Here is a 24,109-nt window from a genome sequence, read left to right as displayed (position 1 = left end):
GAAAGAGAAGGAGAGAAACATCAATGTGCGGTTGCTTTCATATGTCCCCAACTGGGTACCTGGTACCAGGCATGTGCCCTGATTAAGAATCAAACTGGAAACCCTTTGGTTGACAGGCTGGCGCTCAATCAACTGAGCCACACCAGCCAGGGCCCATTTCTAGCTGGTGTATTTGGCTTTTGGTATCAAGTCGTATGAGTTCCTTATATTTTTGGTATACTAACTCCTTATCAGATGTTTCTTAGCAAGTATTTTCTCCCATTCAACAGGTTGTATTTTTGCTTTTGCTTTTTTAAAGATTGTATTTATTTTTAGAGAGGGGGAAGGGAGGGAGAAAGAGAGGAAGAGAAACATTAATTGGCTGCCTGTTGCATATGCCACAACAGGGACGGCTGGCAACCCAGGCAAGTGCTGAGACTGGGGATCCCATCGGCAACTTTTCACCTTGCGGGACGATGCCCAGCGAACTGAGCCACACTGGACAGGGCTGTCTTTTTATTTTGTTGATGGTTTCCGTTACTGTGCAAAAACTTTTGAGCTTGTTTTTTTAATGATATCTCTAGCACCCTCTCACAAGCAGTAGAATTTTTATTTTTACTTTTTTTCTTGAGAAGCAGTGATATTTCTACCCTCAGAGGCATAAAGACCATTAAAATACTGTTTCCAGGGCCCTCCACTGTTGTGGGAATTTTTAAGTGTATTTTAGTTTTCTGTTTGGTTCTTGGAGCCATTCATCTCGCAGCCACCTAGGCCAGCCAAGAAAAAGAAATTGTAATTATACTCTGTGCACCAAAGATGCAATTCTGCTAACCAAATTCCTCCAGCTCATGCTTCTTTCTCTTACATATCCACTACCTGCCATTTTTCAGTAATAAATTTAGGGCTCTAAATTACAAACTACCCTATTAAAGTATATACTAAGGAAGCATGAGAAAATTTCAGTCATAGCACTCCTGGAACCTGCATCGATGGCAAGAACTACTTCTCTCATGCTATTGAGTCTTCATCAAATACAATTTGCAAGTGACTTTTTGGCTTTCAGTTTCTCATAATTTATACCCTAGTTGCCTAAAGTAATGGTAGAAAAGTTGTGTGTCTGTTAGATGCCACAGAGTCATCTCTAAGTCCTAGTGATGAGTGATGACCCTGTGAATGAGAGTGATGTCCCCAATGTCCTGTCCTCAACCCTGCTCATGTAGACCCAGGCCTATGGCATCTCTTATGGAGTGAGTCCATCTCATGTTTGGTCTGCCTTCTATTTTCCCAGCGTTATTGTCTTTTCCAAAGAACACTGCCTTCTCATGATGTGCCTGAAATAAGACAGCTTACATTCTGTCATTTTTGCCTCCAACAATGTTTCAAGTTTAATTTGCACTAAGATCCACTTGTTTGCCTTTCTGGTGGGTCACGGTATCCATAGAACTCTCCTCCAACACTATATTTCAGAAGAATCTATTTTTTTTCCCAATCAGCCTTCTTCACTCTCCAACTTTTTCATCCTTATACAAGAGTGTGGATGATCTTAGCCTTGACCTCTAATGACACCCATTTGCTCTTGACCATCTTTCCTAATTCTTGCACTGCTGCCCTTCTAAGTCTCTGCCTTCTCTTGATTTCTTGGCTGCAGTCTGCATTTGAATTGATGACTAAGTTAAGGTAAGCAAAATCTTTAACAATATTAATGTCTTCATTGTCTATGTTAAAGTTTTATATTTCTTCTGTTGTCCTGATTTTTGTCTTTTCATGTTGAAATGCAGTCCTGCTTTGGCACTTTCCTATTTCACTTTCATCAGAAGTCATTTCAAATCATTGCTCCTTTCTGTCAATAAGATGATGTCATCTGCATATCTTAAGTTATTGATATTTCTTCCACCAATTTTCACTCCTCTTTCCTCTGAATCAAGCCTAGTTTTTTAAAAAATATATGTTCTGCATACAGATTAAACAAATAGGGAGATAAAATGCACCCTTGTCTGACACATTGGTCTATGGAAAACCATTCAGTCTCTGCATATTCTGTCCTGACAGTGCTTCCTGTCCACAGAGGAGGTTGTGCATCAGGACAATTGAGTGCTGCGGCACACCCATGTCTTTCAGAGCAACCCATAGTTTTTCCTGGTCCATGCGGTCAAAGGCTTTAGTCTATAAAACACAGACTAACCTTCTTCTGAAATTCTCTGGAGCACTCCAGTAGCCACAGATGCTGGCAATTAGATACCAAATGCCTCTTGCTTCTCTGAATCCAGCTTGGACATCTGGCATTTCTTGCTCCATATAAGGTAAATCCTGTTTAGCACCAACTGAGCACCACTTTACTTGTGTGGGAAATTAGAACAATGGTTTTGTAGTTACTGTACTTCTTGGCATCTCCTTTATTAAAGATTGGGATGTATAAAAACGTTTCCTGTCTATGAACCATTGTTTTGTTTTTCATATTTGTTAACATATTCTTGGCAGACTCCGTCTCTATGGCTTGAAATATTGTCAGTATCCCATCTACTCCTGGTGACTTGTTTCTTCCCAATACTTTTAGGGCAGATTTCACGTCTCTTTCAAAACTTACGGGTTCTTCCACATAGGACTCTTCTTTACAGGTGTCTGTCATCCTTTGGCCTTTTCTTGCATAGATTTTCAGAATACTGTTTCTACCTTCTTTACATTTTCTTCTAGTCAGATAATGTACTTCCTTGTTGGTCAGTCAGCATTCCCAGTGAAGGTTTGAATTTCCCTTTTGTTTCTTGAACCTTCTGGTAGAAAAAATCTTGTTTTTCCCTTTTTTGTTGTGCTATCTCTTTTTTAAAATATATTTTATTGATTGCAGTATTACAGTTTTCTCATTTTTCCCCCTTGATTCCCCTCTGCCCTGCACACCCATTCCCACCTGCATGCCCTGCCTTTTTTCATGTCCATGGGTCATACACATAAGTTCTTTGGCTTCTACATTTCCCATGCTGTTCTTAACCTCCCCCTGTCTATTTTCTACCTACCATTTATGCTACTTATTCTCTGTACCTTTTCTACCTCTTTTCCCATCCCATCCAGCACTGATAACCCTCCATGTGATCTCCATTTCTGTGATTCTGTTCCTTTTCTGGTTGTTTGCTTAGTTTGTTTTTGTTTTTGTTTTAGGTGTGGTTGTTAATAATTGTGAGTTTGCTGTCATTTTCCTGTTCACAGTTTTGATCATCTCCTTTTTCTGAGATAAGTCCCTTTAACAATTCATGTAATAAGGGCTTGGTGATGATGAACTCCTTTAACTTGACCTTATCTGGGAAGCACTTGATCTGCCCTTTCCTTCTAAATGATAGCTTTGCTGGATAGAGTAATCTAGTATGTAGCCTTTCATGACTTTGAATACTTCTTTCCAGTCCCCTTTTGCCTGTAAGGTTTCTTTTGAGAAATCAGCTGCTAGTCTTATGGGCACTCCTTTGTAGGTAACTGTTTCCTTTCCTCTTGCTGCTTTTAAGATTCTCCCCTTATCTTTAATCTTGGGTAGTATAATTATGGTGTGCCTTGGTGTGTGCTTCCTTGAGTCTAACTTCTTCAGAATTCTCTGAGCTTCCTGGACTTCCTAGAAGTCTATTTTCTTTGCCAGGTTGGGGAAGTTCTCCTTCAGTGTTAGTTCAAAGAAGTTTTCAATTTCTTGGTCTTCTTCTTCTCCTTCTGGCACCCCTCACAGGAGAGTTCATTGGAGAGACCCACAGGTTCCTAGAATGTACACAAACCAACCCACCCAGGAGTCAGCACCAGAAGGGCCTAATTTGATTGTGGGTAGCAGGGAAAGTGACTGAAAGTCTACCGAGAGCAGAGCAAGCGGCATTGTTCTCTCTTGGACCCCTCTCCCACATACAGCATCACAACACAGCGAATTTTGTTGCCCTGCCCTGGTAAACACTTAAGGCTTGCCCCTTACTATGTTGTAACAGGCATGCTGAGACAAAAAAAAATGACCCAAATGAAAGAACAGTTCAAAGCTCCAGAAAAAATACAACTAAGCCACGAAGGGTTGTTCTGTCTCTTTACCTTGACTATTGTAATAGTTCTGTTCATTGAACATGATCATCTTTGAAAACTTTCACTCACAATGCTAACCCTACTTCTGCCATCTTTCACTTTTGCCTCTCACCTGCCCTTAACTATTTTTAGTGTTTCCTCTATCAAGCATTTTGACTTCTCTTTCCTTGTTACTTCCAGCATTGTCTTTTTCACATTCTTCTCTAAATAATATTTCTAGTTTCACTTCCTAGTCCTTCTAGTTCTTGGTCAATTAAGTTTAATAGTGCAAATCTGTTTTTTATGTGGACTCTAAATACTTCAGGAATGTTATTTATGTTACACTTAAGGAAAGTTTTAGTGATTCATTTATACTTTATGTGAAACAAGAGTGATGTTTACATCCCTTCCTACACATCTTCACCCTAAATCAACTGACCTCCGTCATCACTCCTCAGAATCATGGCGTTCACATGGGTTTTCATCTGATCCAGGGAAAATTTTGAAATATAAATGCTTACTTTGTTCCCCATTTCAGATTTGTAAGAAAAGGAGAAAAGTACGAGAATCAACAGGGAAGAAGGTGCTTATATAAAAGAGAGATTTTCATTTACTCTGGAAAATTGCTTTTAGGGAATATTCACTAATATGTCAGGAGTTCGGCCGTGGCAGCGGTTCAGGAGACTGTGGGATGGGTCTCCCAGCTGCTGGTTTGCATGGCCTGTCTTCTAGATTAGGATTAAGTATGGATTAGTTCTAAATTAGGATTAAACATTTGCCAGTTTGGAATACTCTAAAAGTTGTCCACAGTCTTAACCATTTAGATTTTTTTCTGATTATTATAGAAAATTTGGAAAATATAGTTTAGTTGCAATGTTTTCACTTAGCATTGCTTTGTAAAAATATCATATTAAATAAAAACAAATGTTTAAATGTTTTAAAGTTTTCAGATTTGAAAATTGACCCAAATAGAAATAAAATTTTAAGTAAAATGGGTAAGTGTGCCCCAGTCACATTTTATTGGTACAGTTGGATATAAGTTGATCAGCCTAAGAAAGTATCTACCCAATTCAGGCTTGAAAATTCTTCTCAAAAATCATTTGTCTAAATAACATTGTATTATGTTTTAAAGTATTAAATTGGTCTCAGTGCCATTCAGCAATCACTTAGTGAGAACTGACCAAGAGCCAAGCTGGTGTTGCCCTTCCTGCCTCTCCAATTCTTTTTGTCATAGGATTGAGAGAAAAATTAGCTCCCTATAGGGTCATAAACAAGGATAAGTTGGGGTGCAATGTATTAAATTCCTTTTGGTGTCTCCCCTACCTTCCACTAGAATCATTATTTGTCTTGTACCTGGTCCAGGGCTTGGTTGCAAGGTGCATTTCAGTGTTCAGTCAAATGCTGGTTTGTATACTTTCCACTTCCTGAAACAGTACAGGTGGTCCTTGTTTATGTCCACAGTGCATTCCTGGAAACTGTATCATACAGTGATTTGTGGTAACCCTCTCTCCCCCTTAAGACTAGTGTTTTAACTGAAGGTCACACTCCTAAATAAGGGACACCAAAGCAAATAAACTGTAGCTCTTTCCAGCTAACTTGCCATAAAAACAAAGATCCAACCATGAGATACACCATAATAATTTCAACAGTAAAAATCATGCACCACGCCATATAAAATAAGCATGAGTCTACCATCTACATTGAGTACACAGTGGGCAAATGTACCTATAGCATACAAAAATTAGAATTTAGCTATAACACATTGATCATAAAGGAATTTAATAAATTCAGTCAACATAAACTTTTTGTTCCTTTTTAGAATTTGAAAGGGAAGGGTAACTTGTTTTTGTTGGTCCTGGTGTTTTTTAAAATCCAAGGAATCCACAAATGTGTCTCCTCTTTTTTTCTTTATGAATATCTGCATACAGTCATTCAAAATCACTTGACAGACTAGAAAGTTTTGTAAATGGTTTCAAAGATGATTATAAGAAAAAAAGATGACAATGACAATGGTAGAGGCCTCAGTTAAAAGTATTTTTTCCTTTAAGCTCTCCCAGTGCCTCAACTCACTGCACATTGCTACAAGGGTCTTACATCATTTCTTTCTCTGGTATTTTGACACTGCTCAGTGCAGTTTACTTACTTACTTATTTGTTGTTTATAATTTTTTTTGCCTGCTCTGCCCCCCAAAATGAATGGACAAATGAAAATTTGAGGAATGGATTTAAGAGATGTTGTAACAGTAGATTCAACAAAACTTGACAGATTTAAAGATGTCTTCAAATTCTTTACTAGTTCTTCCAAACACAAACTCAGTGGTCTTAGTGACTTGCTTGATCAATGTGGCAAAGGTAGCCTGTTGCAACTCATGAGGCTAGGTCACAAGAAGTCTTGCAGCTTCCTCCCAGGCCTCTTGGAACATTCCTTTTTGTTACTTAGCTTCTATGCTGTGAAGAAGCCCAGGTCACCTTCTGGTGAGGTCCATGTGGAAAATAACAGAGGCCCTAACAGGCAGCCCAGCTAAGCTGCCAGCCTTTAGCCAGCACTGTCTTGCCAGATGTCAATGGACGGTCTTGAGCCACACCTACTAGTGGACACCATGAGAGCAGAGCAAAGCTGCCCCTGCTGGGCCCTCCCCAAACTGCAGATTTGCAAGCAATTCATAAAGTCCTACTAAATGGGTGTTGTTGTTTTAAGCTAACAAGTTTCAGGGCACTTCGTTATGCACCAAGAGCTACCTGGAATGGGAAAAAAGGCAGAAAAGAAAAAAATTTAATGTATCAAGCCTGGATAAACAAAAAGATAATACTTTTTCCAAGAGCAAAAGCAAAGGGGTAAAGATGAAACATTTGATTGGGAAGGTGGAAAAAAACTTGGATATATGATGAGTATTGCCGGTGGACCAGTAAAAATTATAATTTAAATTTAGTTTTGTTTATTTGCCACAGTATCATACATACCTGTCTGAAATCCAATTAAATCTAGAGTGAATTGCAAGTTTACTTAAAAATATATATGACAGAAAAAGGAAGCTTTTAAGAAAATAATAGAGCATCATTAAGTAATTTGACTGGATAGTATAATTGACTTCTATAAAATATGAATTGTGAAAATAATAAATCATATCAGCATTGGTCTTCAGTTCTTTCCAGGAAGCAAATTATCTGAAAATTCATGAAATTGCAACATTCAAAATTAACTTTCTCTTTGTCTCCAGTAGTTGTGAAGAGGCTTCCAGGTTTATACATTTGCACAGTGGCCTACAGATGTCATTTTAATGAAAATGTGTGATACCAAACATGAATTTAAAGAGAGAGTTGTTATATTTCAAAAAATCAATGTATTATCTATAAATAAGTGATACATATATATATTAAAAGGTGTTGGCACTGCATTTAAATGCTCTACTTGTAGCCATATGAAAATTGTAGACCTCCGTTTTCTCTGAAAGTAGAACTCACAAAGAGGTTGTCACTTCAATCAATAACTTTGGAGATAAACTATCGCTAAATAACACGAAGCTAAACATTTGTGTAGAACTATAACTTTCACCTTTAGTTATAGCTCATACTGATTTCCAAGAAATGACTTTCATCAACCCATTTAACATGGAAGATTTGCATTTTGCACTCGGTTTTGTTAAGGAGGATTATGGAAACTATTTTTTAAAAATACTTTGGTGAATAGACTCTAAAGATCAAATTGGAATTATTTATATTTAATATTTTCATGTGTCAGAAATGTTTAAGGACGTATATCACAGCATCTCTCTAGTGAACTAAGGGTCAATGCACTCTCACAGCACTTAGCTTTCCATGGAATGGCTCTCACCTTTTCACCTTAATCCCTTTCATCTGCTATCCCATCAACTGTAAATATTCCTTGTAGGCACTGTGCCTGGCATACCTCAGGAAGAAAAGGTGAAATGAAAGGAGGAAAGCAGGACAGGCTCTCTTAGAAATGTGCTTTTGTTTCACATTAAGAAAGAAGATAAGGGATTAGTAAAAGAACATGTAAGAAGGACCCACGGACATGGACAACAGTGTGGGGATTGGCTGTGGGAGTGGGCGGTGGGCTGGGTGAAGGGGAGGGAAGGGGAAAATTGGGAAAACTATAATAGTATAAACAACAAAATATTTTAAAAATAGAGCATATATGAGTGAAAAAAAAAGAATTAACCTGAGACTTTTGTTCAGTCTCTGACTATGATTTACAAAATGCAAATATACACTTATATCTGTAGGACAATATCTTGTAGGTTGGGAAGATGTAAGTCCAACAGGGGGAACCTGGTCTGACACACTAATCATGTCTCATCTCTCACTATGTTAATACTATCTGGGTTTGCCTCATAGGCCTCATGGCATGACTTTCATTAGGGCCACCTCCTACTATCCATGTCAAAAATCTAGATGTTGTTAAGTTCTGCTGCTGGAGAGATAATAGAAAAAAGAGCACTTTTCTTTTACCATTCTGCTACAATGACTACCAAGGGCTGGGTTAGTCACTGGGTCCAGTTTGGCTTTAACTTATAAAGTTTGAAAGGGTTTGAGTTATATGTAACTGAGCCTGTTCTCTGTGTTATATAATATCAGAACAGCTGATATCAGGAGTGGTAAAAATAAAAGTCATAATAGCTACCACTTGGTGAGTGACCACAAGTGTCAGGGACTTTGCTAAGCTATTTTTTAATTATTATTCTCAATTTATTACAACAGTTCTTGTAAGGGAGGGTTGTTGTGCCTTTTTGAAGACAGTAAGGTAGAGGTTAAATAACTTTGTAAGGATCCAGAATTTCAATTCCAGAATATCTGTCCTCAAAATTCCTTCTCTTTCTACAACCCCTACAGTTATATTCAACTCCACTATCTTCACTGAAAAATCACTGAATGGCCATTGTCATAAGTGACATTTGGTGTAGAGTACATGTGAGTTTCCAAAGTTACTCAGAGAGAACTATTAAAGTTCTCCTTATAGAAGTCCAAGCCCTAGAACTTATTTCTTCTTTCTTTACCACAGTCTATTTGATGTTTTTATAATTTATATAAGAACAGTCAAAGTACCCAAATTTGAGGACTCTAAGAGCAAATATTGAATCTCAGATAGTCAGGATAGATTGATTCATTCATTTCACATTGACTGTGTCAAGCACTGGGTTTAACATAGAGGATATAGCAATAACCTTGACCTTGGCAAGCCCACAGTGATAGCTCTTCTTTAAAGTCCAATGAAACAAAAGGCAATAATGTTATTCAGGTGCGGAGAATATATTAAAGGGAACAAATGACACTAATCATTTAGAGGCCCCAAATTGCTAGGCCTGAAAATGGTTGAACTGCTAAATTCAACCCTAGATTATTTTATGACAGGTAAAAATATTGATCTCTCTAGGACCAACATGTAGGCTCTCTTTTTCAAAATAAATGTCAAAATATCATTCTGTTATGAATTCTCAGACAGAAATTGAAACTCGCTGATGCACTTTAAATTCCATCAAAGGATTAAAAAGGAGAACTGTAGGATAAGTATAAGCTTTGGACATGGTTTGGTACCCTTAGATATGGTTAATACATCTTAATTCTGCTTACAAACACTCTTGGTATTGAATAACAAGGAGAAATTAAGATATATAATGAAGCATTCTTTGCCGGGAGAAGCAGTTTAATCTGTGGCCTATGATATGGCCTTTGTTGTCTAATACACTTGACCTTTGAACAAAATGGAGGTTAGTGGTGCCAACCCCCCACCCAGTCAAAAAATCCACATGTAACTTTTTTTAATCCTCACCCAAAGATATGTGTTTTTCTTAATTGATTTGAGAGAGAGAGGAAGACACACACACAGAGAGAAAGAGAGAGAGAGACTGAGAGAGAGGGAGAGACATCAATGTGAGAGAATAAAACATCAGTCAATTGCCTCCCGTCCGAGCCTGACTAAGGATCAAACCCACAACCTAGGTATGTGTGGGGAACTCGAACCTGCAACCTTTTTGGTGTAGGCTGAGGCTACACCAAAGGATGAGGCTACAGGATGAGGCTCTGACCAACTGAGCTGCCTGGCGAGGGCCACATATAACTCTTGACTCCCCCAAAACTTAACTACTAATAGCCTACTGTTGACCAATGACACATTGATCACTACATATTTTGTAGATATATGTATTACATACTGTATCATTACACTGAAGTAAGCTAGAGAAAAAAATGTTATTAAGAAAACTATAAAGACAAAAAATACATTTTGAAAGTACTTATTGAAAAAAATTCATGTGTGAGTGAACCTGCACAGTTCAAACCCCATGTTGTTCAAGGGTCAAGTGCACTTCTTGACCCTTCTTGCAGCCTTACTCTGCTACTCGTCTGCATAATTGTAAGTACATCGTCCTATTTATTCATCCTGCTCCATGCTTCCAATTCACACGTCTACCTCAAGTTAGGGAAGTCAGCTACCCCTACGGTAAAAATAGTACTGACAACTCCAAGGTGAAGACAGCTCTGATGGGCGATACCCTGACACTTCTGCAGGGGCGGCCGGCCCGCCTCTCAGTGAGGAGCTGGCAGATGTTGCGTTGACGTATGTTAGGAAATAGCTTCCGGAGACTCATGTTTCCGAATGTAGGAAGAAGTACAGATGATATTCCCCCATTTTTCTTTTTCTTCCTTTCTTTTTTGGGGGGGGGGCTTAAACTGGATAACTAGAAAATCACACCAGATGTGTTAAGATGTCTCTCATTAACAGCATTTTTGTTTCCTGAGAAGGGATGAGCAAAAGCAGGGATGAGAGGTATGCTCCTCAAAATGTACTTTAGTTCTTTGTTCACAAATTTTAAATGTATGTTGTTATTAAAATATTTGACCAAAATCATTGGGTCCAAAAACAATGAATTCGGTAATTTTACAGTAGGTGTACATTTTATAAAATGATAAATTACTCAGTTCCCTATAAGAATTGGTTAGTGGGAGGTCTAATAAAATCCTGAGGAAAAACACATCATGGAGAAACCTGAAATATGTAGGATAATTGAATGAGATTACTTATTTAATTCATTAAGGACTGAAATGTTAACTCACTTGCCTGCATGACATTTTTATCTTAAATGATTCATTCTTACAGAGTTAAGGTACTTATGCATAAGAAAAGGTACTTATGCAAATTGACATTTTCACTATACAGGTTACAATGTGAGGAGGACATTTGTTGTTTTTGCATGTTTTGTTATTCCCCTCCCTCAGATGACAGCACCTTTAATGTATATTTGAGGAACTCTCCCTTTCCACACTCCTTGTAGCTGTTCTCTACACCTGGGTTAGCTAGTCTCCATGGGTAGTATGGTTTCCGAGACTGGCCGACCAGTGGATTCTAACCTTATGACTACAATGATTGGTTTAGTATTGGGCACATGGTCCAAGTTAGTCCACTTAGACACATTTCTTGGGAACTTTGGTAGGGTTATGAAGAAAATAAGGCTTTTCTTTCTGTTGGAATTCAGCTTGTTGGGTATAATATTCATTGAGCTCCCAGAAGACATTTTGCCAACATAAAAGAAGGATATATTAAAAAATTAAGGCAACTCACAGTAAAACAAGGGGATGGGGGAGGGGAGGAAGAGTAGATGAGGCAGGGGAAAGGGACAAAGAGAAGGAGAGATGGAGGGAGCGAGGGAGGGAGGGAGGAAGAGAGAGAGAAAGCGAGCACCCTGATTGTATGTTTAGTCTGTGGATCCAACCTCTCCTTGAATTTCTCAAGTAGATGGGCTAATTCTCCTGTTTGTTTAAGCCCAATTTGAGTCAGGTCTCCTATCGCCTTCCAGGGAGCATGACAACTACATGAGAAATCAATTTAGGCTGAAGGAATTATGGAAGGTTCTATGAAAGTAGTGCTGGGAAGGATCTTGACGGAAGCTAGATTGCAGTAAGCAGAGATGGAGAGAAGGGCATTGCTAATGACGCAGCTGTGTGACCCAAGGCATTGGGGTCCATTTGAGAAGGGAAATTGCTACAGGGTCAATGAAGCTCAGGATGCATGAAAGACCCTAAGCTGGGTCTTGGTCCCAGTCACCCCATCTAGACTCCAAACAGCCCCTGTTGGCTACACAGTAGTCCATGGTGTGGGATATACTCTCCTAGGGAGAATGAACGCACTTTCATTTGAGGAGACACACAGCTGGAGCCTGCATGAATAGGGGCTCTATGTACCTTGTACAATGGCGACATATGCAGAGGGATGAGCCTGAAAATGTGGGAACCCCAGATCCACAGTCTGAAAATCCTGGCTCAATCAGTAGGGGAACTTCAAGACTTCCCTATTACCATATTGGTTGCTCAGAGAGAACCGAGGAAGTCTAGATTGGCTGAGAAAGGTCACCACTGAGGATGGTAGCATTTTTACATTTTTTGAGTATAGTAAGAAAGCTATGTTATGCCATAACACGTATATTAAAAAACAAAGGTTCACGCAGTAGGATTTACCTTCACTGTGGGTTATGTAATCTGAAATTTGCTCTTCCTTTTGTTTCAAATGCTGGTTGGATCCACGAAATTGATTTCATGGCCTACTTTCAAACTAGCAATTTGAAAAACACAGACCTAAGAGAGCTGTCAGAAGACACCAGCAGATGTCACTGTGGGTGACCACACCATGGTAACAGCTGCAGTAGGTGACCATGGCAACAGCCAGCAGCTCCCTGCCAGAAACCGCAGCATCCATAGACTATGGTCTGCTTGTTTTTATTTAATTTTGTACAGGCTACGTAGTCAGAAGGTTTTACACTTCAAAAATATAAAAGGGACACTCAGTGAAAACTCAGTGAAAACATTCCTGACTCTCAACTAACTAGTTCCCCTCCTCAAAGGCAAATCAATGTTACTAGTTTCTTCTGTCTTCTTCTAAAGATATCTTCTGCATATACAAGTGTACTCTAATACATTCTTTATTACAGTCTTTTACATGAAGAATAGAATAATGATAACACTGTTCTATACCTTCCTTGTCTTTCCTTAGCATATTTTAGTGATACAGATACAAAAACAACAACAAAAAGAAAGCATCCTCATTCTATTTATGGCTGCATAGTATTCCATAGTACCTTGTGCCATTATTTATTGAAACAGAAACATACTGCCTATACATTTAGGTTGTTTCCAATATTTTGCTCTTACAAACAATGAAGCGCTGAATAACTTTGCTGACTCATCACTTTCCACATATGATACTATTGATCCTAACATCCTTAGAAATGTAATTCCTGACTGATAGAGTAGATACACTCATAATTTTAATAGAGATTGTCAAGTTGCCTTTCAGAAGCTAATATTCTAGTTTGTGCAAGTTTTACACTTAAATATTCTTTAAACCATTGATATTAGTTTCCTGATCTTTGCCAGCTGACAGGTAAAAATGATATCCTAAAGTAGTTTTAATTTGTTTCTTTATTATAAGAGATTGAGTGTTTTTCTATATACTTGAGAGCCTACTGTATATTTCCTGTTACTCTGTTTCACATCTTCTCTCCACTTTAAAGAGTAATCATCAGCTGTCAAGTAAAGTGAGCATCAGCATTTGGCTCAGCTGGTCTAAATAGCAAGTAATTGTGTATTTAGTGAGGAACCATATCTTCACAGACAATTGTGCAAAGTACTATGGATTAGAGAAAGTGTATCCTACTAATCATTAATCTGTGTGGAGCCAAACTAATTATTCCATCTGCTTTCACAACCAACACCCTCTCAAAGTCCAGGCAACCTACTCATCCAATATCAACTACTGGGGCAGATAGAGTGATTCATCATCTAAATCCTTACCAGAAACAGATACTACAATAGGTGATAGTTATACAAAGATGAGGAAGACAGAGTTTTGAGAGGGAAAAAAGAAAATAAAGCAACAAAATCAAAGGTGTTTGCACTGAAAGCTGTTCATGCTACAATCAAGGATAAAGTTGGGGGTGGTCAGTTCTGGGGGTGGAAGAGCTCACTAAAGGAGTCATGCTAGATAAGCCCTTGAAACTCTCCGAGAGGACTTCTTGATTCAACACTTCTTGGCTTACCATCCTTGCTTGCTTTAAATTGTTAAAACATAGCCAGTTTTCTGGACAACTTTGCTCATTCCTTCAAATTAGTTGAACATTTGATTTGCATTGGTCATTTATCTTTCTTCTAAGTTGCAGATGTCTGAAAGGCAAGGAGCAAGTCTTACTCATACAAATGTCCATACAATATAGGCCTTCAAGACATATCCTTGAATGGGTAAAAGATGGGTAGACGGGTAAATACATTTCTTCCAGAAGGTCTTCTCTCATGGAAGTTACCCAGCTCACCACATTACTGGTCAGCCAAAGCATTCTTAGCGGGTGCAACACTCTGCAGATGTGAAAGCCAGGCCTATCTTCTGTTCAGAAGCCACTGAGGAACCTACATCTCTAAGGGTGCCAATCAATCCCTATTGAGCAATCCTTGACTAAGGAATATTATTAGGATAATATTATCATGTTCTTTAGGGTGTTTAGGAAAATAACTAATATGTACATCTTCTGTAGATATGTCCTTATATTTACTATTAATCTCACTTTTTACCTGGGAGACATGTGTATACAATGTATATAAATATATATGTTTTTTTAAAAAATAAACAACTAATCTGTCTTCTATAGGTGCCTGATCTTCAAATCAAGGTCCACAACTTTGGACCATCAGCTAGAATGTCCATGACTGGTTCTTTAAGCCTTAAATTTAAGGATATTTCCATACTACTCTCAAATCTCTCTCATCATACTACACAGCTTGACTCTAAAAACTATGCTGGCCAATGGAAGCCTTAAGCCAATTTAGTTACATGAATGGAATTGACTACACAGTATTCCATGGCTAGATCAATCTTGGTTTCTTCCACCATTGAGTTTAACGATTCCTGTGGCTTATATTTCAAAACATTGTAAAGATAAATGTCTTCTGTCTATATCTTGAGACTAGGAAAAATAGCTTACAGAAGAGAGCTACTTTTTCTGAGCGCTTTTCTGTTTTCATGCAAAAATTTCCCTTGGCACCCTGGTCCACAGTTAAAACTTTGCAAATAAAAACTGCAGGAATTAACAAAAATCTTTATCTTTTCAGATCACTGTTTCCAAGTCAATGGGAACCAAGAGATCAAAATGTGCTTTTTATGTTTTATCATTCATTCTTAATTAGCTTTTGCCATCAATGTTGTTAATAGCAACGTAAGATAAGAAATCTTTTTGTGGAGTTTTTTTAAAGTTTCTTTTAGCTTCCTGCTTCTTCATCTGTTTGTTTATTTTCTTATTATTTTGGGTAAAGTAAGACTTTGCATCACTTCTAACAGTAAAGTTACTGTTTTCAGGATCTCATCTGTTACTTATTTGAGACTGTATAGTCCAGGAACAAAGCCAGAACTCATAAATATTGCACCAATGCTCACATCTGCCAGGCCAGCTACCATATATTTCCCCTATGTTGTACCCAGTAGGTTAACCCACAGACCTCAAATGACAGCTATATAGTTCGTTCCAAGTGCCCTGTGTGCCAAGAAAATGTCTAGGTATGTTAGATACATAAATATTGATTCTCTTCTGTACCCAGGATGTCTTCACATTCATAAAGCAAACCAACAGCAAATATTTCAACCTTCTCTGACTATACTTTAAAGTTTAGAAGGAAAGTTTTTGTTTAAAAATATTCATTCTGGTGGAGTTCAACATATTCTGAAACTGGAAAGTTTGGAGAAATTTTTGTTTCTTATTTTAGGTAAAAAAAAATGCTCCCAGAAGAGAGAAAATTTCAAGTTATGAAAATACTCATTTATCTCTGTGACATTTATACAGCATTTTTAGTAGATATAATTTTGTTTTTGTTGATGTAAGTTCTCGACTTCATCAAATGCTTAACGCAGTAAAAGTTTTAAGACCATATTTATTACCAGAGGCATGCAAACCATTTTGATGGCAATAATTTTTATAATTTATTTATCGAAATATATGTTATTGATTATGCTATTACAGTTGTCTCATTTTTTCTCCCCTTTATTCCCCTCAGCCCTGCACACCCACTCCCACCTGCATTCCCCCACCTTAGTTCTTGTCCATGGGTAATACATATAAGTTCTTTGGCTTCTCCATTTCCTATACTATTCTTAACCTCCTCCTGTCTATTTTGTACCTACCATTTATGCTACTTATTCCCTGTACCTTTTCCCCCCATTCTCCCCCTCCCCCACCCCACTGATATCCTTCCATGTGACCTCTATTTCTCTGATTTTGTTCTTGTTCTAGTTGCTTAGTTTGTTTTTGTTCTTGTTTTTTTTAGGTTCAGTTGTTGGTAGTTATGAGTTTATTATCATTTTCCTGTTCAGAGCTTTGATCATCCTCTTTTTCTGAGATAAGTCCCTTTAACATTTCATATAATAAAGGCTTGGTGATGATGAACTCCCTTAACTTGACCTTATCTGGGAAGCACTTTATCTGCCCTTTCCTTCTAAATGATAGCTTTGCTGGATAGAGTAATTTAGGATGTAGCCTTTCATGATTTTGAATACTTCTTTCCAGCCCCTTCTTGCTTGAAATATTTTTAAAAACTAAAGCCATGGTAGGAGACTCTGATTCATGACACTATAAACTGATACATTCTTGCATCTCCAGTCCCTCCTCATTTGCAATATGCAATCAAAACAAAATAAATTATGATATTAAATCTTGAAGATAATAATAAGCCAGGGATGTTCACAAATCCCATGATTGGACAGTCAATTGAATTTGGTACATAGCTTGTTGAAACATCTCCCATCATAAACAGATGGAGTCAGAGATGAGGAACAGTTCTAATTTGGTTTCAGTCATAGAGGCTCTCCTTTTCTTGGGATAGTTGGGGCTGGAGAAAGTACTTTCAAAGGGTTTAGACTTAAAACTGTGGTGAAGGCAATGTTTTATGTTCACCTAGTCTGGTTCTGTTTTCTCTTCCTGGACACACACACACAAAATAGCATTTCATAACTTCCCTTATAGTTAAGTTGTGGCCATGCAACTCATTCTGACCAGTTGTCTGTAAGCAGAGTTACAGGTTCTGTCCACAGCAATTAAGGCCAATATTGAGATGGAAAATCTCAAACCATGAATGTTGCCTGAATCCCTGAGTCACCACTAGATAGCTGACAGTATCATTCTTGCATTAGAATTTTTATGAACAAGCAATAAGCCTTTGTTGTGTTAATGCATAGAGATTTGGGGATCACTTTGTTGTGGTAGGATAACCTGTCCTAACTCAACTGGGAAGCAATTTTCAACATAAATAGTGGGAAAAATGATTTACTTGGGACATTATCTTATAAAGAAAAACAAAAATATAAAAGTCAGTTTATTTTCTCTAATAGTTAATAAAGTATAGATGATAATGTAGTTATGCACAAAATAGAGAATGAATCAAGTGTTAGGCTTTTGACATATTTTTCCCTAAGGGCTCATATATGCCTACAAGGCTTCACAAAACAACTCTAAAGATAGAGTATGTCCCTTCCCCACTCTTTGAAATTAGTACATTAAGTATAACACACATCCATTTACATATCCTAAAGATTTATCTTAGGTAAAAATACAAAATTTAACCATTGAAAAAAGCCTTACTTTTAAATTGCTAAAAACTGTTAAGCTCTTAAAAAATCCCTTTGGGAAAGAACAAAATCATGTGATTATAACAATAGATTGGGGAAAACCATTTGACAAGGTTCAGCACACATTTATGATAAAAACATTCAGCAAAGTGGGAATAGAGTGAACATAACTCAACATAATAAAGGCCATATACAAGAAACCTACAGACAACATCACACTCAATGGGTAAAAACTAAAAGCTTTCCCACTAAGATCAGGAAGAAAACAAGAGTGTCTGCTTTCACCACTTCTATTTAACATTATCTTGGAAATTCTAGCCACAGTGATCAGACAAGAAAAAGAAATAAAAGGCATCCAAATTGGAAAGGAGGAAATAAAACTGTCATTGTCTACAAATGACATGATAGTGTACATAGAAAACCCTATAGACTCCACACAAAAAACTACTCAACCTAATAAGTGAATTTGGCAAAGCAGTGGGATACAAAATCAATATTCAGAAATCAAAGTCAATTTTGTACACCAACAATGGAATATTAGAAACAGAAACTAGGAAAAAAGTCCCATTTGCTATAGCAACAAGAAAAATAAAGTACCTAAGAATGAACCTAACCACTAAGGAGGTAAAGACTTGTACTCAGAAAACTACACAGCACTGAAGAAACAAATTAAGGAAGAAAAAAATAAATGCAAGCATATACTGTGTACATGGATTTGAAAAGTTAACATCCTCAAAATGTCCATAGTATCCAAAGCAATTTATAGATTCAACGCAATCCCTATTAAAATACCCATGACATATTTCACAGATATAGAAAAAACATTTCAAAAATTTGTATGAAACCATAAATGATGCCACATAGCCTTAGCAAATTTGAGAAAGTTTAACAAAATAGGAAGGATCACAGTAGCTCATATCAAACTATAGTATAAGGATACTATAATCAAAACAGTTTGGTACTGGCATAAGAACAGACCCATTGATCAATGGAACAGAATAGAGAGCCCAGAAATAAACCTATGTCTCTATGGTCAATTAATATTTGACAAAGGGGGTAGGAACATAAAATGGAATAAAAATAGCCTCTTCAACAAATGGTTTTAGGAGATCTGGACAAGTACATGCAAGAAAATGAAACACAACCACCAACTTATACCATATACCAGAATAAACTCAAGATGGATGAAAGACTTAAATATAAGTCATGACACCATAAAAGTCCTAGAGAAGAACATAGGCAGGAAAATTTCAACCATTCCATGCAGCAATATTTTCACTGATATGTCCCCTAGTGCAAGGGACATGAAGGAAAAAATAAACAAATGGGACTTCATCAAATTAAAAAGGTTTTGCATAGCCAAAGAAAATGTCAGCAAAATCAAAAGGGAACCAACCATCCAGGAAAACATATTTGCCAATGATATATCGGACAAGGGTTTGATCTCCAAAATATATAAAGAACTCACATTACTCCACCCCAGGAAGACAAACAATCCAATTAAAAAATGGGCAAAGGACTGGAGCAGACACTTCACTAGGGAGGACGTACAGAGGACCCAGAAACACGTGAAAGGATGCTCAGCATCACTAGCCATCAGAGAGATGCAAATTAAAACCACAATGAGATACTACTTTACACTGGTCAGAATGGCCATCATTAACAAATCAACAAACAACAAATGCTGCTGAGGTTGTGGAGAAAAGGGAACCCTAGTGCACTGTTGGTGGGAATGCAGACTGGTACAGTCACTGTGGAAAACAATATGGAATTTCCTCAAAAAACTAAAAATGGAACTGCCTTTTGACCAGGCAATTCCACTGCTGACATTATAGTGTAAGAATCCAGAAACCTCAATTCATAAAACCTATGCAGCCCAATGTTCATAGCAGCACAATTTATAATGGTCAAGTGCTGGAAACATCCTAATGCCCATCAGTAAATGAGTGGATCAAAAAACTGAGGTATATTTACACAATGGAATACTATGCAGCAGAAAGAAAGAAGGAGCTCCTACCCTTCACAACAGTATAAATGGAACTGAAGAGCATTATGCTAAGCTAGGCACTGAAAGACAAATACCATATGATCTCACCTATAAGTGGAACCTAATCAACAAAACAAACAAGTGAACAAATAAGAACCAGAGACATGGAAACAAAGAACAAACTGATAACAACCAGAGGGGAGGGGGAAGAGGGTAACAGGGGAAGAAGGGGATGGGTCATCAAGAAACATGTGTAAAGGATCCATGGACAAAGATAACAGGGTTGGGGGAGGATAGAATGTGGGAGGTAGGGGTGGGTAGGGCCAGGGGGAGTAATGGGGTGGGGGTAATGGGGACAACCTTAATTGTACAATAATTTTAAAAAGGGGGTGGGAAAGAAAATTCTTTTGGAAGTTTTAGAAATGTTAGTGTATAAAAATAATATTTCATATACTTCTAGAAAAGAATGGTTACTGTTAAATTTTCTGAATTTCCTGACTCTGGATTCTCATAAAAAAATATAAAAATAAATTACAATGTGTTTGTCTACTCAGCTAAAATCAGTGAGAAACAATCTCTTGTTCAGCCAAAAATAAGCCTGGAAAAGAGGATCTGACAGGCTGGGTGTCATCACCAGACCTCATAAGGGAGTTCTGGTACAGAAAAAGATAAGAATGATAACACATGGGGTAGAAACATTTTGAAGGCTTTAATACACAGAAATTGCCACATGTAACCAACACATTTAGAAAAGTACTTGTACCGCCGGCAGCACTGAGAACCTTAATGTTAGAATATACCACACCCGCAGGGAAGAAAGCTCTATCCTACCCATGGGATCTTTGGAACACTAACATTTTGACACGTATTCCTTGGAAAGCAAAACAATTCTATCATTTTCTTTAATACTTCATTTCTCCAAATGGAAAGGTATCTTTTTTGGGGGGGGAATATCTTCTTTTTAAAATTCTTAATTCTTAGATAAATTCCATGGTAAACACAAAGATTTGATCCCTAATTATATATGTAAATCTTATAATTTTTGGTCAATTCACTTACTTGTAAAGAAACTAAGAGGATTCTAGAAGCCTTGTGGCATCAAGAAAATGCTTCACATGATTTTAGAATATTTTGATTCCCAGTCCAAATGGACTGGAATGCATTCTCTGTTTTCCAATTTGTTTTCCAATAAATGCAATAATGATTTTTTCCAAGAATTTGTTACACAAATTTCAGGCAAGTATTGATTATATCATCTGACCCATTAAACTCAATTTTAATTTGTATACAAAATTTTGGAAGTTTGTGTATTTTGCTAATTTGATTTGAACATTAATAAGAGTTATAATTAATTTAATTAATATTAATGTAATATATTAAATATATATGACATTCATGTAATTCAAAACTCAGAAACTTTAGAAGGTGCAGAAAATGTATGAGTAAAAGTCAACCTTCTATCCATATTTCTCATCTGCCCAGGCCCTGCTCTCCTCTGTGGATAAACACTGTTCTTAGAGTTGTATGAGTGATTCCAGCATCACTCTCTGTGCACGTGAGAAGATACAAATATATACCAATGATGGTTTTCACTTCTTGGCTCATTAGTCTTCCCTGCAGCAGTTAACAAAGTTTGCCACACTCCACACCTGGAAACAGTCTTGGCTGCTCCCCTACTTTTTCTCCTCCCTCTCCAAACATTCCTTCTTCATTTCCCCTGGGAGCATTGCTTCCTCTGTGCATCCCTTCCAAACTAATTCTTCTGTGTTCACATGACATGTTCTTCCTGAGTGATTATTTCTATTTCCATTGTGGCATAAACAAAGGTATTGCCATTGAGGTAATTTGTGGGCTAAGAAAGCCTTTTCAGAAAAAATGAATTTGCAAAATCAGCAGGAGTTATGTATAAAAGAAAGAGGGTACGAGTCCTAGTGGGAAGAAGGGTATGTTTATAGAAAGATATACATAGATAAAAGAGATACAATTTTTGCATACTGAGTGATTAGCTCAATGTCTAACTTAACTATCTCTTGTGAATAGTGAGTGAAAAAATAATAACATCAATGAAATTTTTATCAGAAAAAAGTATTGTGTTGCTAAATCAGCCACGCAAATTATAGGAACTAAATGAGATTTAAACTAAATCTAAAAGAACTGGGTCTGAGTAATTTGAGTAGGAATAGAAGCTAAAACTGTCAGATGCCCTGGCTAGTGATCTAATGCTCAATCTGCTGGTTGTTGCCCACCTAGTGACCTGGCATCAGGTCACCTTGATGTGTGGGAAGGTTGTCAGGAGAGCTCTGCAGACTGACAACCTGTGAACCTGTCTCCTCATTCTATGAAAGATTTTGCTGTAGAACTTTGAGGTGCACTTCACCACAGGGTGGAAGACCTTCGTTTTCAGTTGTAGTACTTTATGTCTATCAGCCACAATAAAGGCAGGTTGCTTTCTAACGTAACACCCTGATGACACACTAAATGGTCTAAAAAACATTTGCTCCCTTTTTAGATACAATTTTAAAAAATAAACATTTTCTTCTTTTTATTCCAGCTGGGAGAATAGAATAGTCTCTCAAAGTTACAAATTCATATCCGAAGGCAGAATGAGAAGCAACTTTCAGTGTGTACAGCTGACCCTGAGAAAACAGGGTTTTGATGACCTAGGTTGCAGGATTTTTGCCCTTGACAGATGCTTTCTGTTGTTTAACCTTTGTATTCTTCTGGACTGAATGTTTCCATATCTGTAAGATTCCTGGAGCCGCACCCACAATGGATGGGGAGCCCACGGAGCAGGTCCTCATGCGGAGCCAGAGCCATGATGGAGCTCTGCTGCGTCACCTCTCTCGACCTCATTGTCCTCATCTGTGCTAGCACCGCAGGACCAATAAGAGAATTATAGAACATAAAATTTCTTTTTAAATCCTAGAATGCTATCCTACAGTTGTTCTAGGAATCTCCTAAACTTGGAATTACCTCCTGTTTAGGTTAAATTTCATTTTATTGCAATGAGAAAGAATTATCAGAGTGATAGAGCATTTCATACAGAGCATTTAATTCTCTATAAATTCTCAGTCAACAGTGGGATTGCTTCCAGTTCTCTGCCTAAAGGTGAGAATCATCTTTCTGAGCTGGACTGAGCCTCATGACTGAGGTGTAGATGGCAAGAAATGTTTTTCCATAGTTCTAAATCCATCTGGTCTGGATGGGGGATCCCACATAAAGAAGGGTATCTCCTGACCCTTTTTGTTATTTCCCACAAAGCAAAACTGTGACCTCAATGAGAAATTCAATTCCACCTCTATTGCAGGAGGTATACATGTATTACCCAAGTACCCTCAATACAGACATGTGTCATCTTTTTCAGAAAAGATGGCATACTTGGCTGAAGAACAATGGTCATGACCTAAGAGTTTCATATTCCCATAAGAAAGAAAAATCAATGCATGGAAATGCCAGAGGTCTCAAGCCCATTTGGAAGTTTTTCAGGAAAATCTTGCATAACAAGGAGTAGGCATGATTGGACAAGAACTCCCCCAAAGTGAGGAGAGTTGGGTTCTAGTCTGCCTATCCCACTGTCTTCTGTGTAACCCTAACAAGTCACAACTTCACAGTGTCTGTTTTTTACCAGCAAAACAAATCTGTATGATCTCTGAGATCCCTTCAAACTCCATGCACATTGGTTTTTCTCATCACAGCAGTCTTAAAATACACAAATCCTGACCGAATGTCTTGGAAAGAAGAACAAAATCTAGTTTGAGCTTCCAAGTCTGTTTCAATGACTTAAAAAATATATGGTTTTTAACCAGAAAGCAAAATCTTTAGTGATGCTAATAAAGGCCTGAGTACGATGCTCTCTTCACGTAAACGTGGAAGGATGCTATCTGCATAAAGGCCAATTTTGTTCACAGCTGACAGAACAGATCCAATGACTATGCTTGAACATCTATCTCAGTGAGATTGCAAAGGGCATTGATGAGAGAGGAGATGAGTCTCTGTAGCAAATAAATAGTCTATTTGCATCTAAAAGCCAAGACAGCTATTCAAATGCCATGTTTCTGAAAGGGGCAGATATTGCTTGGCTAGTTTGAAAGCAAAGAAGCAGTTCTGGGGTTTCTATTTGGTAGAATAAGAGGCAAAAACCAGGAGTGTAAGTTTAGTTCAGGACCGGAATGCCCCCAAGTGTCAGGATGCTGTTAAATGTACTCTAAACGCACACCTTCCCAGACATCACGGACTACGTCACTCAATTTACTCATGACTTCAAAAAATGGATTTGATTCGGCACAGATTTGTCAACGTATTATTTTAAGATGTTGAGACTTGGGTCTCAGCATAGGGGAAGTTGTCTTATAGAAAGATTGAACTAAACAAAAAGGGCTTAAGTGCCCTGGCTGGTGTAGCTCAGTGGGTTGAGTGCAGGCCTGCGAACCAAAGGGTCACTGGTTGGAGACCTAGTCAGAGCATGTGCCTAGGTTGCAGGCTATGTCCTCACTGCAGGGCACATGAGAGGCAACCACA

The sequence above is a fragment of the Sturnira hondurensis genome, unplaced genomic scaffold (genome assembly GCF_014824575.4).
Source record: "Sturnira hondurensis isolate 20B ecotype Veracruz unplaced genomic scaffold, ASM1482457v3 Scaffold0021354, whole genome shotgun sequence".
Classification (NCBI taxonomy): Eukaryota; Metazoa; Chordata; class Mammalia; order Chiroptera; family Phyllostomidae; genus Sturnira; species Sturnira hondurensis.
Note: the sequence above shows the minus strand (reverse complement) of the source record.